The sequence below is a fragment of the Osmia lignaria genome, unplaced genomic scaffold (assembly GCF_051020975.1).
Source record: "Osmia lignaria lignaria isolate PbOS001 unplaced genomic scaffold, iyOsmLign1 scaffold0013, whole genome shotgun sequence".
Classification (NCBI taxonomy): Eukaryota; Metazoa; Arthropoda; class Insecta; order Hymenoptera; family Megachilidae; genus Osmia; species Osmia lignaria.
The window spans coordinates 12337223-12350887 of record NW_027478167.1 but is presented as its reverse complement, the minus strand read 5'-3'; positions in this window follow the sequence as shown (position 1 = coordinate 12350887).

Below are 13665 nucleotides of genomic sequence, written 5' to 3'. Positions count from 1 at the left end.
TATGTTCTATGATATTTTTTGATCAGAAGCGTAGTTTTCGAGATATATCGAGATATTTAAAAGTTCCGAAGCCGCACCAACATAATAGAGATACAGAAACACCGTGGCCCCTTTCTTTGAGATAAGTCTGCACTATTCCGAGCTGCAAATGCCACTTTCAGCTTAGCTGTGCAGAAGAAGAACAACAAGAAGAAGAAATATCTCGAAACGTGTCCGTCAGGCCCCTTCCCTTGAGATAAATCTGAAAATATCTCGGAAACGAAGCGAGCTATGGCAAAATGTTAAGAGACCTTTTTTGTAGAGAATTATGTTTCCTACAATTTATGTTCTATGATATTTTTTGATCAGAAGCGTAGTTTTCGAGATATATCGAGATATTTAAAAGTTCCGAAGCCGCACCAACATAATAGAGATACAGAAACACCGTGGCCCCTTTCGTTGAGATAACTCTGCACTAGTGCGAGCCGCAAATGCCACTTCCAGCTTAGCTGTGCAGAAGAAGAACAACAAGAAGAAGAAATATCTCGAAATATGTCCGTCAGGCCAGTTCCTTTGAGCTGAATCTGCAAATATCTCGGAAACGAAGCGAGCTATGGCAAAATGTTAAGAGACGTTTTTTGTAGAGAATTATGTTTCCTACAATTTATGTTCTATGATATTTTTTGATCAGAAGCGTAGTTTTCGAGATATATCGAGATATTTAAAAGTTCCGAAGCCGCACCAACATAATAGAGATTCAGAAACACCGTGGCCCCTTTCTTTGAGATAACTCTGCACTAGTGCGAGCCGCAAATGCCACTTCCAGTTTAGCTGTGCAGAAGAAGAACAACAAAAAGAAGAAATATCTCGAAACATGTCCGTCAGGCCCCGTCCCTTGAGATAAATCTGAAAATATCTCGGAAACGAAGCGAGCTATGGCAAAATGTTAAGAGACCTTTTTTGTGGAGAATTAAGTTTGCTACTTTTTATGTTCTATGATATTTTTTGATCAGATGCGTAGTTCTCGAGATATATCAAGATATCTAAAAGTTCCGAAGCCGCACCAACATAATAGAGATACAGAAACACCGTGGCCCCTTTCTTTGAGATAACTCTGCACTATTGCGAGCTGCAAATGCCACTTCCAGCATAGCTCTGCCGAAGAAGAACAACAAGAAGAAGAAATATCTCGAAATATTTCCGTCAGGCCCCTTCCCTTGAGATAAATCTGCAAATATCTCGGAAACGAAGCGAGCTATGGCAAAATGTTGAGAGACGTTTTTTGTAGAGAATTATGTTTCCTACAATTTATGTTCTATGATATTTTTTGATCAGAAGCGTAGTTTTCGAGATATATCGAGATATTTAAAAGTTCCGAAGCCGCACCAACATAATAGAGATTCAGAAACACCGTGGCCCCTTTCTTTGAGATAACTCTGCACTAGTGCGAGCCGCAAATGCCACTTCCAGCTTAGCTGTGCAGAAGAAGAACAACAAGAAGAAGAAATATCTCGAAATATGTCCGTCAGGCCCCTTCCCTTGAGATATATCTGCAAATATCTCGGAAACGAAACGAGCTATGGCAAAATATTAAGAGACCTTTTTTGTAGAGAATTATGTTTCCTACAATTTATGTTCTATGATATTTTTTGATCAGAAGCGTAGTTCTCGAGATATATCAAGATATTTAAAAGTTCCGAAGCCGCACCAACATAATAGAGATACAGAAACACCGTGGCCCCTTTCTTTCAGATAACTCTGCACTATTGCGAGCTGGAAATGCCACTTCCAGTTTAGCTGTACACAGGAAGAACAACAAGAAGAAGAAATATCTCGAAATATGTCCGTCAGGCCCCTTCCCTTGAGATAAATCTGCATATATCTCGGAAACGAAGCGAGCTATGGCAAAATGTTGAGAGACCTTTTTTGTAGAGAATTAAGTTTTCTACTTTTTATGTTCTATGATATTTTTTGATCAGATGCGTAGTTCTCGAGATATATCAAGATATTTAAAAGTTCCGAAGCCGCACCAACATAATAGAGATACAGAAACACCGTGGCCCCTTTCTTTCAGATAACTCTGCACTATTGCGAACTGGAAATGCCACTTCCAGTTTAGCTGTGCAGAAGAAGAACAACAAGAAGAAGAAATATCTCGAAATATGTCCGTCAGGCCCCTTCCCTTGAGATAAATCTGCATATATCTCGGAAACGAAGCGAGCTATGGCAAAATGTTGAGAGACCTTTTTTGTAGAGAATTAAGTTTTCTACTTTTTATGTTGCAGGATATTTTTTGATCAGATGCGTAGTTCTCGAGATATATCAAGATATTTAAAAGTTCCGACGCTGCACCAACATAATAGAGATACAGAAACACCGTGGCCCCTTTCTTTGAGATAACTCTGCACTAGTGCGAGCCGCAAATGCCACTTCCAGCTTAGCTGTGCAGAAGAAGAACAACAAGAAAAAGAAATATCTCGAAATATGTCCGTTAGGCCCCTTCCCTTGAGATAAATGTGCAAATATCTCGGAAACGAAGCGAGCTATGGCAAAATGTTGAGAGACCTTTTTTGTAGAGAATTAAGTTTCCTACTATTTATGTTGTATGATATTTTTTGATCAGATGCGCAGTTCTCGAGATATATCAAGATACTTAAAAGTTCCGAAGCCGCACCAACATAATAGAGATACAGAAACACCGTGGCCCCTTTCTTTGAGATAACTCTGCACTATTGCGAGCTGGAAATGCCACTTCCAGTTTAGCTGTGCAGAAGAAGAACAACAAGAAGAAGAAATATCTCGAAACATGTCCGTCAGGCCCCTTCCCTTGAGATAAATCTGCAAATATCTCGGAAACGAAGCGAGCTATGGCAAAATGTTAAGACACTTTATTTGTAGAGAATTATGTTTCCTACAGTTTATGTTCTATGATATTTTTTGATCAGAAGCGTAGTTTTCGAGATATATCGAGATATTTAAAAGTTCCGAAGCCGCACCAACATAATAGAGATACAGAAACACCGTGGCCCCTTTCTTTGAGATAACTCTGCACTATTGCGAGCTGGAAATGCCACTTCCAGTTTAGCTGTGCAGAAGAAGAACAACAAGAAGAAGAAATATCTCGAAACATGTCCGTCAGGCCCCTTCCCTTGAGATGTATCTGCAAATATCTCGGAAACGAAGCGAGCTATCGCAAAATGTTAAGAGACCTTTTTGGTAGACAATTATGTTTCCTACAATTTATGTTCTATGATATTTTTTGATCAGAAGCGTAGTTTTCGAGATATATCGAGATATTTAAAAGTTCCGAAGCCGCACCAACATAATAGAGATACAGAAACACCGTGGCCCCTTTCTTTGAGATAACTCTGCACTATTGCGAGCTGGAAATGCCACTTCCAGCTTAGCTGTGCAGAAGAAGAACAACAAGAAGAAGAAATATCTCGAAACGTGTCCGTCAGGCCCCTTCCCTTGAGATATATCTGCAAATATCTCGGAAACAAAGCGAGCTATGGCAAAACGTTAAGAGACGTTTTTTGTAGAGAATTATGTTTCCTACAATTTATGTTCTATGATATTTTATGATCAGAAGCGTAGTTTTCGAGATATATCGAGATATTTAAAAGTTCCGAAGCCGCACCAACATAATAGAGATACAGAAACACCGTGGCCCCTTTCTTTGAGATAACTCTGCACTATTGCGAGCTGCAAATGCCACTTCCAGCATAGCTCTGCCGAAGAAGAACAACAAGAAGAAGAAATATCTCGAAATATGTCCGTCAGGCCCCTTCCCTTAAGATAAATCTGCAAATATCTCGGAAACGAAGCGAGCTATAGCAAAATGTTGGGCGACGTTTTTTGTAGAGAATTATGTTTCCTACAATTTATGTTCTATGATATTTTTTGATCAGAAGCGTAGTTTTCGAGATATATCGAGATATTTAAAAGTTCCGAAGCCGCACCAACATAATAGAGATACAGAAACACCGTGGCCCCTTTCTTTGAGATAACTCTGCACTATTGCGAGCTGGAAATGCCACTTCCAGTTTAGCTGTGCAGAAGAACAACAACAAAAAGAAGAAATATCTCGAAACATGTCCGTCAGGCCCCTTCCCTTGAGATAAATCTGCAAATATCTCGGAAACGAAGAGAGCTATGGCAAAATGTTAAGAGACCTTTTTTGTAGAGAATTAAGTTTCCTACTTTTTATGTTCTATGATATTTTTTGATCAGATGCGTAGTTCCCGAGATATATCAAGATATTTAAAAGTTCCGAAGCCGCACCAACATAATAGAGATACAGAAACACCGTGGCCCCTTTCTTTGAGATAACTCTGCACTATTGCGAGCGGGAAATGCCACTTCCAGTTTAGCTGTGCAGAAGAAGAACAACAAGAAGAAGAAATATCTCGAAATATGTCCGTCAGGCCCCTTCCCTTGAGATAAATCTGCAAATATCTCGGAAACGAAGCGAGCTATGGCAAAATGTTGAGAGACCTTTTTTGTAGAGAATTATGTTTCCTACAATTTATGTTCTATGATATTTTTTGATCAGAAGCGCAGTTTTCGAGATATATCGAGATATTTAAAAGTTCCGAAGCCGCATCAACATAATAGAGATACAGAAACACCGTGGCCCCTTTCTTCGGGATAACTCTGCACTATTGCGAGCTGGAAATGCCACTTCCAGTTTAGCTGTGCAGAAGAAGAACAACAAGAAGAAGAAATATCTCGAAATATGTCCGTTAGGACCCTTCCCTTGAGATAAATCTGCAAATATCTCGGAAACGAAGCGAGCTATGGCAAAACGTTAAGAGACCTTTTTTGTAGAGAATTATGTTTCCTACAATTTATGTTCTATGATATTTTTTGATCAGAAGCGTAGTTTTTGAGATATATCGAGATATTTAAAAGTTCCGAAGCCGCACCAACATAATAGAGATACAGAAACACCGTGGCCCCTCTCTTTGAGATAACTCTGCACTATTGCGAGCTGCAAATGCCACTTCCAGCTTAGCTGTGCAGAAGAAGAACAACAAGAAGAAGAAATATCTCGAAATATGTCCGTCAGGCCCCTTCTCTTGAGATAAATCTGCAAATATCTCAGAAACGAAGCGAGCTTTGGCAAAATGTTTAGAGACCATTCTTGTAGAGAATTAAGTTTCCTACTTTTTATGTTCTATGATATTATTTGATCAGATGCGTAGTTCTCGAGATATATCAAGATATTTAAAAGTTCCGAAGCCGCACCAACATAATAGAGATACAGAAACACCGTGGCCCCTTTCTTTGAGATAACTCTGCAGTATTGCGAGCTGCAAATGCCACTTCCAGCTTAGCTGTGCAGAGGAAGAACAACAAGAAGAAGAAATATCTCGAAATATGTCCGTCAGGCCAGTTCCTTTGAGCTGAATCTGCAAATATCTCGGAAACGAAGCGAGCTATGGCAAAATGTTGAGAGACGTTTTTTGTAGAGAATTATGTTTCCTACAATTTATGTTCTATGATATTTTTAGATCAGAAGCGTAGTTTTCGAGATATATCGAGATATTTAAAAGTTCCGAAGCCGCACCAACATAATAGAGATTCAGAAACACCGTGGCCCCTTTCTTTGAGATAACTCTGCACTATTGCGAGCTGGAAATGCCACTTCCAGTTTAGCTGTGCAGAAGAAGAACGACAAGAAGAAGAAATATCTCGAAATATGTCCGCCAGGCCCCTTCCCTTGAGATAGATCTGCAAATATCTCGGAAACGAAGCGAGCTATGGCAAAATGTTAAGAGACCTTACTTGTAGAGAATTAAGTTTCCTACTTTTTATGTTCTATGATATTATTTGATCAGATGCGCAGTTCTCGAGATATATCAAGATATTTAAAAGTTCCGAAGCCGCACCAACATAATAGAGATACAGAAACACCGTGGCCCCTTTCTTTGAGATAACTCTGCAGTATTGCGCGCTGCAAATGCCACTTCCAGCTTAGCTGTGCAGAGGAAGAACAACAAGAAGAAGAAATATCTCGAAATATGTCCGTCAGGCCAGTTCCTTTGAGCTGAATCTGCAAATATCTCGGAAACGAAGCGAGCTATGGCAAAATGTTGAGAGACGTTTTTTGTAGAGAATTATGTTTCCTACAATTTATGTTCTATGATATTTTTTGATCAGAAGCGTAGTTTTCGAGATATATCGAGATATTTAAAAGTTCCGAAGCCGCACCAACATAATAGAGATTCAGAAACACCGTGGCCCCTTTCTTAGAGATAACTCTGCACTAGTGCGAGCCGCAAATGCCACTTCCAGCTTAGCTGTGCAGAAGAAGAACAACAAGAAGAAGAAATATCTCGAAATATGTCCGTCAGGCCCCTTCCCTTGAGATATATCTGCAAATATCTCGGAAACGAAACGAGCTATGGCAAAATCTTAAGAGACCTTTTTTGTAGAGAATTATGTTTCCTACAATTTATGTTCTATGATATTTTTTGATCAGATGCGTAGTTCTCGAGATATATCCAGATATTTAAAAGTTCCGAAGCGGCACCAACATAATAGAGATACAGAAACACCGTGGCCCCTTTCTTTGAGATAACTCTGCACGATTGCGAGCTGGAAATGCCACTCCCAGTTTAGCTGTGCAGAAGAAGAACAACAAGAAGAAGAAATATCTCGAAATATGTCCATCAGGACCCTTCCCTTGAGATAAATCTGCAAATATCTCGGAAACGAAGCGAGCTATGGCAAAATGTTAAGAGACCTTTTTTGTAGAGAATTAAGTTTCCTACTTTTTATGTTCAATGATATTTTTTGATCAGATGCGTAGTTCTCGAGATATATCAAGATATTTAAAAGTTCCGAAGCTGCACCAACATAATAGAGGTACAGAAACACCGTGGCCCCTTTCTTTGAGATAACTCTGCACTATTGCGAGCTGCAAATGCCACTTCCAGCTTAGCTGTGCAGAAGAAGAACAACAAGAAGAAGAAATATCTCGAAATATGTCCGTCAGGCCCCTTCCCTTGAGATATATCTGCAAATATCTCGGAAACGAAACGGGCTATGGCAAAATCTTAAGAGACCTTTTTTGTAGAGAATTATGTTTCCTACAATTTATGTTCTATGATATTTTTTGATCAGATGCGTAGTTCTCGAGATATATCGAGATATTTAAAAGTTCCGAAGCCGCACCAACATAATAGAGATTCAGAAACACCGTGGCCCCTTTCTTTGAGATAACTCTGCACTAGTGCGAGCCGCAAATGCCACTTCCAGCTTAGCTGTGCAGAAGAAGGACAACAAGAAGAAGAAATATCTCGAAATATGTCCGTCAGGCCCCTTCCCTTGAGATAAATCTGCAAATATCTCGGAAACGAAGAGAGCTATGGCAAAATGTTAAGAGACCTTTTTTGTAGAGAATTAAGTTTCCTACTTTTTATGTTCTATGATATTTTTTGATCAGATGCGTAGTTCCCGAGATATATCAAGATATTTAAAAGTTCCGAAGCCGCACCAACATAATAGAGATACAGAAACACCGTGGCCCCTTTCTTTGAGATAACTCTGCACTATTGCGAGCTGGAAATGCCACTTCCAGTTTATATGTGCAGAAGAAGAACAACAAGAAGAAGAAATATCTCGAAATATGTCCGTCAGGCCCCTTCCCTTGAGATAAATCTGCAAATATCTCGGAAACGTAGCGAGCTATGGCAAAATGATGAGAGACCTTTTTGTAGAGAATTATGTTTCCTACAATTTATGTTCTATGATATTTTTTGATCAGAAGCGTAGTTTTCGAGATATATCGAGATATTTAAAAGTTCCGAAGCCGCACCAACATAATAGAGATTCAGAAACACCGTGGCCCCTTTCTTTGAGATAACTCTGCACTATTGCGTGCTGCAAATGCCACTTCCAGCTTAGCTGTGCAGAAGAAGAACAACAAGAAGAAGAAATATCTCGAAATATGTCCGTCAGGCCCCTTCCCTTGAGATATATCTGCAAATATCTCGGAAACCAAACGAGCTATGGCAAAATCTTAAGAGACCTTTTTTGTAGAGAATTATGTTCCCTACAATTTATGTTCTATGATATTTTTTGATCAGATGCGTAGTTCTCGAGATATATCAGGATATTTAAAAGTTCCGAAGCCGCACCAACATAATAGAGATACAGAAACACCGTGGCCCCTTTCTTTGAGATAACTCTGCACTATTGCGAGCTGGAAATGCCACTTCCAGTTTAGCTGTGCAGAAGAAGAACAACAAGAAGAAGAAATATCTCGAAATATGTCCGTCAGGCCCCTTCCCTTGAGATAAATCTGCAAATATCTCGGAAACGAAGCGAGCTATGGCAAAATGTTAAGAGACCTTTTTTGTAGAGAATTAAGTTTCCTTCTTTTTATGTTCTATGATATTTTTCGATCAGATGCGTAGTTCTCGAGATATATCAAGATATTTAAAAGTTCCGAAGCCGCACCAACATAATAGAGATACAGAAACACAGTGGCCCCTTTCTTTGAGATAACTCTGCACTATTGCGAGCTAGAAATGCCACTTCCAGTTTAGCTGTGCAGAAGAAGAACAACAAGAAGAAGAAATATCCCGAAATATGTCCGTGGGGACCCTTCCCTTGAGATAAATCTGCAAATATCTCGGAAACGAAGCGAGCTATGGCAAAATGTTGAGAGACCTTTTTTGTAGAGAATTATGTTTCCTACAATTTATGTTCTATGATATTTTTTGATCAGAAGCGCAGTTTTCGAGATATATCGAGATATTTAAAAGTTCCGAAGCCGCATCAACATAATAGAGATACAGAAACACCGTGGCCCCTTTCTTCGGGATAACTCTGCACTATTGCGAGCTGGAAATGCCACTTCCAGTTTAGCTGTGCAGAAGAAGAACAACAAGAAGAAGAAATATCTCGAAATATGTCCGTTAGGACCCTTCCCTTGAGATAAATCTGCAAATATCTCGGAAACGAAGCGAGCTATGGCAAAACGTTAAGAGACCTTTTTTGTAGAGAATTATGTTTCCTACAATTTATGTTCTATGATATTTTTTGATCAGAAGCGTAGTTTTTGAGATATATCGAGATATTTAAAAGTTCCGAAGCCGCACCAACATAATAGAGATACAGAAACACCGTGGCCCCTCTCTTTGAGATAACTCTGCACTATTGCGAGCTGCAAATGCCACTTCCAGTTTAGCTGTGCAGAAGAAGAACGACAAGAAGAAGAAATATCTCGAAATATGTCCGCCAGGCCCCTTCCCTTGAGATAGATCTGCAAATATCTCGGAAACGAAGCGAGCTATGGCAAAATGTTAAGAGACCTTACTTGTAGAGAATTAAGTTTCCTACTTTTTATGTTCTATGATATTATTTGATCAGATGCGCAGTTCTCGAGATATATCAAGATATTTAAAAGTTCCGAAGCCGCACCAACATAATAGAGATACAGAAACACCGTGGCCCCTTTCTTTGAGATAACTCTGCAGTATTGCGCGCTGCAAATGCCACTTCCAGCTTAGCTGTGCAGAGGAAGAACAACAAGAAGAAGAAATATCTCGAAATATGTCCGTCAGGCCAGTTCCTTTGAGCTGAATCTGCAAATATCTCGGAAACGAAGCGAGCTATGGCAAAATGTTGAGAGACGTTTTTTGTAGAGAATTATGTTTCCTACAATTTATGTTCTATGATATTTTTTGATCAGAAGCGTAGTTTTCGAGATATATCGAGATATTTAAAAGTTCCGAAGCCGCACCAACATAATAGAGATTCAGAAACACCGTGGCCCCTTTCTTAGAGATAACTCTGCACTAGTGCGAGCCGCAAATGCCACTTCCAGCTTAGCTGTGCAGAAGAAGAACAACAAGAAGAAGAAATATCTCGAAATATGTCCGTCAGGCCCCTTCCCTTGAGATATATCTGCAAATATCTCGGAAACGAAACGAGCTATGGCAAAATCTTAAGAGACCTTTTTTGTAGAGAATTATGTTTCCTACAATTTATGTTCTATGATATTTTTTGATCAGATGCGTAGTTCTCGAGATATATCCAGATATTTAAAAGTTCCGAAGCGGCACCAACATAATAGAGATACAGAAACACCGTGGCCCCTTTCTTTGAGATAACTCTGCACGATTGCGAGCTGGAAATGCCACTTCCAGTTTAGCTGTGCAGAAGAAGAACAACAAGAAGAAGAAATATCTCGAAATATGTCCATCAGGACCCTTCCCTTGAGATAAATCTGCAAATATCTCGGAAACGAAGCGAGCTATGGCAAAATGTTAAGAGACCTTTTTTGTAGAGAATTAAGTTTCCTACAATTTATGTTCTATGATATTTTTTGATCAGATGCGTAGTTCTCGAGATATATCAAGATATTTAAAAGTTCCGAAGCCGCACCAACATAATAGAGATACAGAAACACCGTGGCCCCTTTCTTAGAGATAACTCTGCACTAGTGCGAGCCGCAAATGCCACTTCCAGCTTAGCTGTGCAGAAGAAGAACAACAAGAAGAAGAAATATCTCGAAATATGTCCGTCAGGCCCCTTCCCTTGAGATATATCTGCAAATATCTCGGAAACGAAACGAGCTATGGCAAAATCTTAAGAGACCTTTTTTGTAGAGAATTATGTTTCCTACAATTTATGTTCTATGATATTTTTTGATCAGATGCGTAGTTCTCGAGATATATCCAGATATTTAAAAGTTCCGAAGCGGCACCAACATAATAGAGATACAGAAACACCGTGGCCCCTTTCTTTGAGATAACTCTGCACGATTGCGAGCTGGAAATGCCACTTCCAGTTTAGCTGTGCAGAAGAAGAACAACAAGAAGAAGAAATATCTCGAAATATGTCCATCAGGACCCTTCCCTTGAGATAAATCTGCAAATATCTCGGAAACGAAGCGAGCTATGGCAAAATGTTAAGAGACCTTTTTTGTAGAGAATTAAGTTTCCTACTTTTTATGTTCAATGATATTTTTTGATCAGATGCGTAGTTCTCGAGATATATCAAGATATTTAAAAGTTCCGAAGCTGCACCAACATAATAGAGGTACAGAAACACCGTGGCCCCTTTCTTTGAGATAACTCTGCACTATTGCGAGCTGCAAATGCCACTTCCAGCTTAGCTGTGCAGAAGAAGAACAACAAGAAGAAGAAATATCTCGAAATATGTCCGTCAGGCCCCTTCCCTTGAGATATATCTGCAAATATCTCGGAAACGAAACGGGCTATGGCAAAATCTTAAGAGACCTTTTTTGTAGAGAATTATGTTTCCTACAATTTATGTTCTATGATATTTTTTGATCAGATGCGTAGTTCTCGAGATACATCAAGATATTTAAAAGTTCCGAAGCCGCACCAACATAATAGAGATACAGAAACACCGTGGCCCCTTTCTTTGAGATAACTCTGCACTATTGCGAGCTGGAAATGCCACTTCCAGTTTAGCTGTGCAGAAGAAGAACAACAAGAAGAAGAAATATCTCGAAATATGTCCGTCAGGCCCCTTCCCTTGAGATAAATCTGCAAATATCTCGGAAACGAAGCGAGCTATGGCAAAATGTTAAGAGACCTTTTTTGTAGAGAATTAAGTTTCCTACAATTTATGTTCTATGATATTTTTTGATCAGAAGCGTAGTTTTCGAGATATATCGAGATATTTAAAAGTTCCGAAGCCGCACCAACATAATAGAGATTCAGAAACACCGTGGCCCCTTTCTTAGAGATAACTCTGCACTAGTGCGAGCCGCAAATGCCACTTCCAGCTTAGCTGTGCAGAAGAAGAACAACAAGAAGAAGAAATATCTCGAAATATGTCCGTCAGGCCCCTTCCCTTAAGATAAATCTGCAAATATCTCGGAAACGAAGCGAGCTATAGCAAAATGTTGGGAGACGTTTTTTGTAGAGAATTATGTTTCCTACAATTTATGTTCTATGATATTTTTTGATCAGAAGCGTAGTTTTCGAGATATATCGAGATATTTAAAAGTTCCGAAGCCGCACCAACATAATAGAGATTCAGAAACACCGTGGCCCCTGTCTTTGAGATAACTCTGCACTATTGCGAGCTGCAAATGCCACTTCCAGCATAGCTGTGCAGAAGAAGAACAACAAGAAGAAGAAATATCTCGAAATATGTCCGTCAGGCCCCTTCCCTTAAGATAAATCTGCAAATATCTCGGAAACGAAGCGAGCTATGGCATAATGTTGGGAGACGTTTTTTGTAGAGAATTATGTTTCCTACAATTTATGTTCTATGATATTTTTTGATCAGAAGCGTAGTTTTCGAGATATATCGAGATATTTAAAAGTTCCGAAGCCGCACCAACATAATAGAGATTCAGAAACACCGTGGCCCCTTTCTTTGAGATAACTCTGCACTAGTGCGAGCCGCAAATGCCACTTCCAGCTTAGCTGTGCAGAAGAAGGACAACAAGAAGAAGAAATATCTCGAAATATGTCCGTCAGGCCCCTTCCCTTGAGATAAATCTGCAAATATCTCGGAAACGAAGAGAGCTATGGCAAAATGTTAAGAGACCTTTTTTGTAGAGAATTAAGTTTCCTACTTTTTATGTTCTATGATATTTTTTGATCAGATGCGTAGTTCCCGAGATATATCAAGATATTTAAAAGTTCCGAAGCCGCACCAACATAATAGAGATACAGAAACACCGTGGCCCCTTTCTTTGAGATAACTCTGCACTATTGCGAGCTGGAAATGCCACTTCCAGTTTAGCTGTGCAGAAGAAGAACAACAAGAAGAAGAAATATCTCGAAATATGTCCGTCAGGCCCCTTCCCTTGAGATAAATCTGCAAATATCTCGGAAACGTAGCGAGCTATGGCAAAATGATGAGAGACGTTTTTTGTAGAGAATTATGTTTCCTACAATTTATGTTCTATGATATTTTTTGATCAGAAGCGTAGTTTTCGAGATATATCGAGATATTTAAAAGTTCCGAAGCCGCACCAACATAATAGAGATTCAGAAACACCGTGGCCCCTTTCTTTGAGATAACTCTGCACTATTGCGAGCTGCAAATGCCACTTCCAGCTTAGCTGTGCAGAAGAAGAACAACAAGAAGAAGAAATATCTCGAAATATGTCCGTCAGGCCCCTTCCCTTGAGATATATCTGCAAATATCTCGGAAACGAAACGAGCTATGGCAAAATCTTAAGAGACCTTTTTTGTAGAGAATTATGTTTCCTACAATTTATGTTCTATGATATTTTTTGATCAGATGCGTAGTTCTCGAGATATATCAAGATATTTAAAAGTTCCGAAGCCGCACCAACATAATAGAGATACAGAAACACCGTGGCCCATTTCTTTGAGATAACTCTGCACTATTGCGAGCTGGAAATGCCACTTCCAGTTTAGCTGTGCAGAAGAAGAACAACAAGAAGAAGAAATATCTCGAAATATGTCCGTCAGGCCCCTTCCCTTGAGATAAATCTGCAAATATCTCGGAAACGAAGCGAGCTATGGCAAAATGTTAAGAGACCTTTTTTGTAGAGAATTAAGTTTCCTTCTTTTTATGTTCTATGATATTTTTCGATCAGATGCGTAGTTCTCGAGATATATCAAGATATTTAAAAGTTCCGAAGCCGCACCAACATAATAGAGATACAGAAACACAGTGGCCCCTTTCTTTGAGATAACTCTGCACTATTGCGAG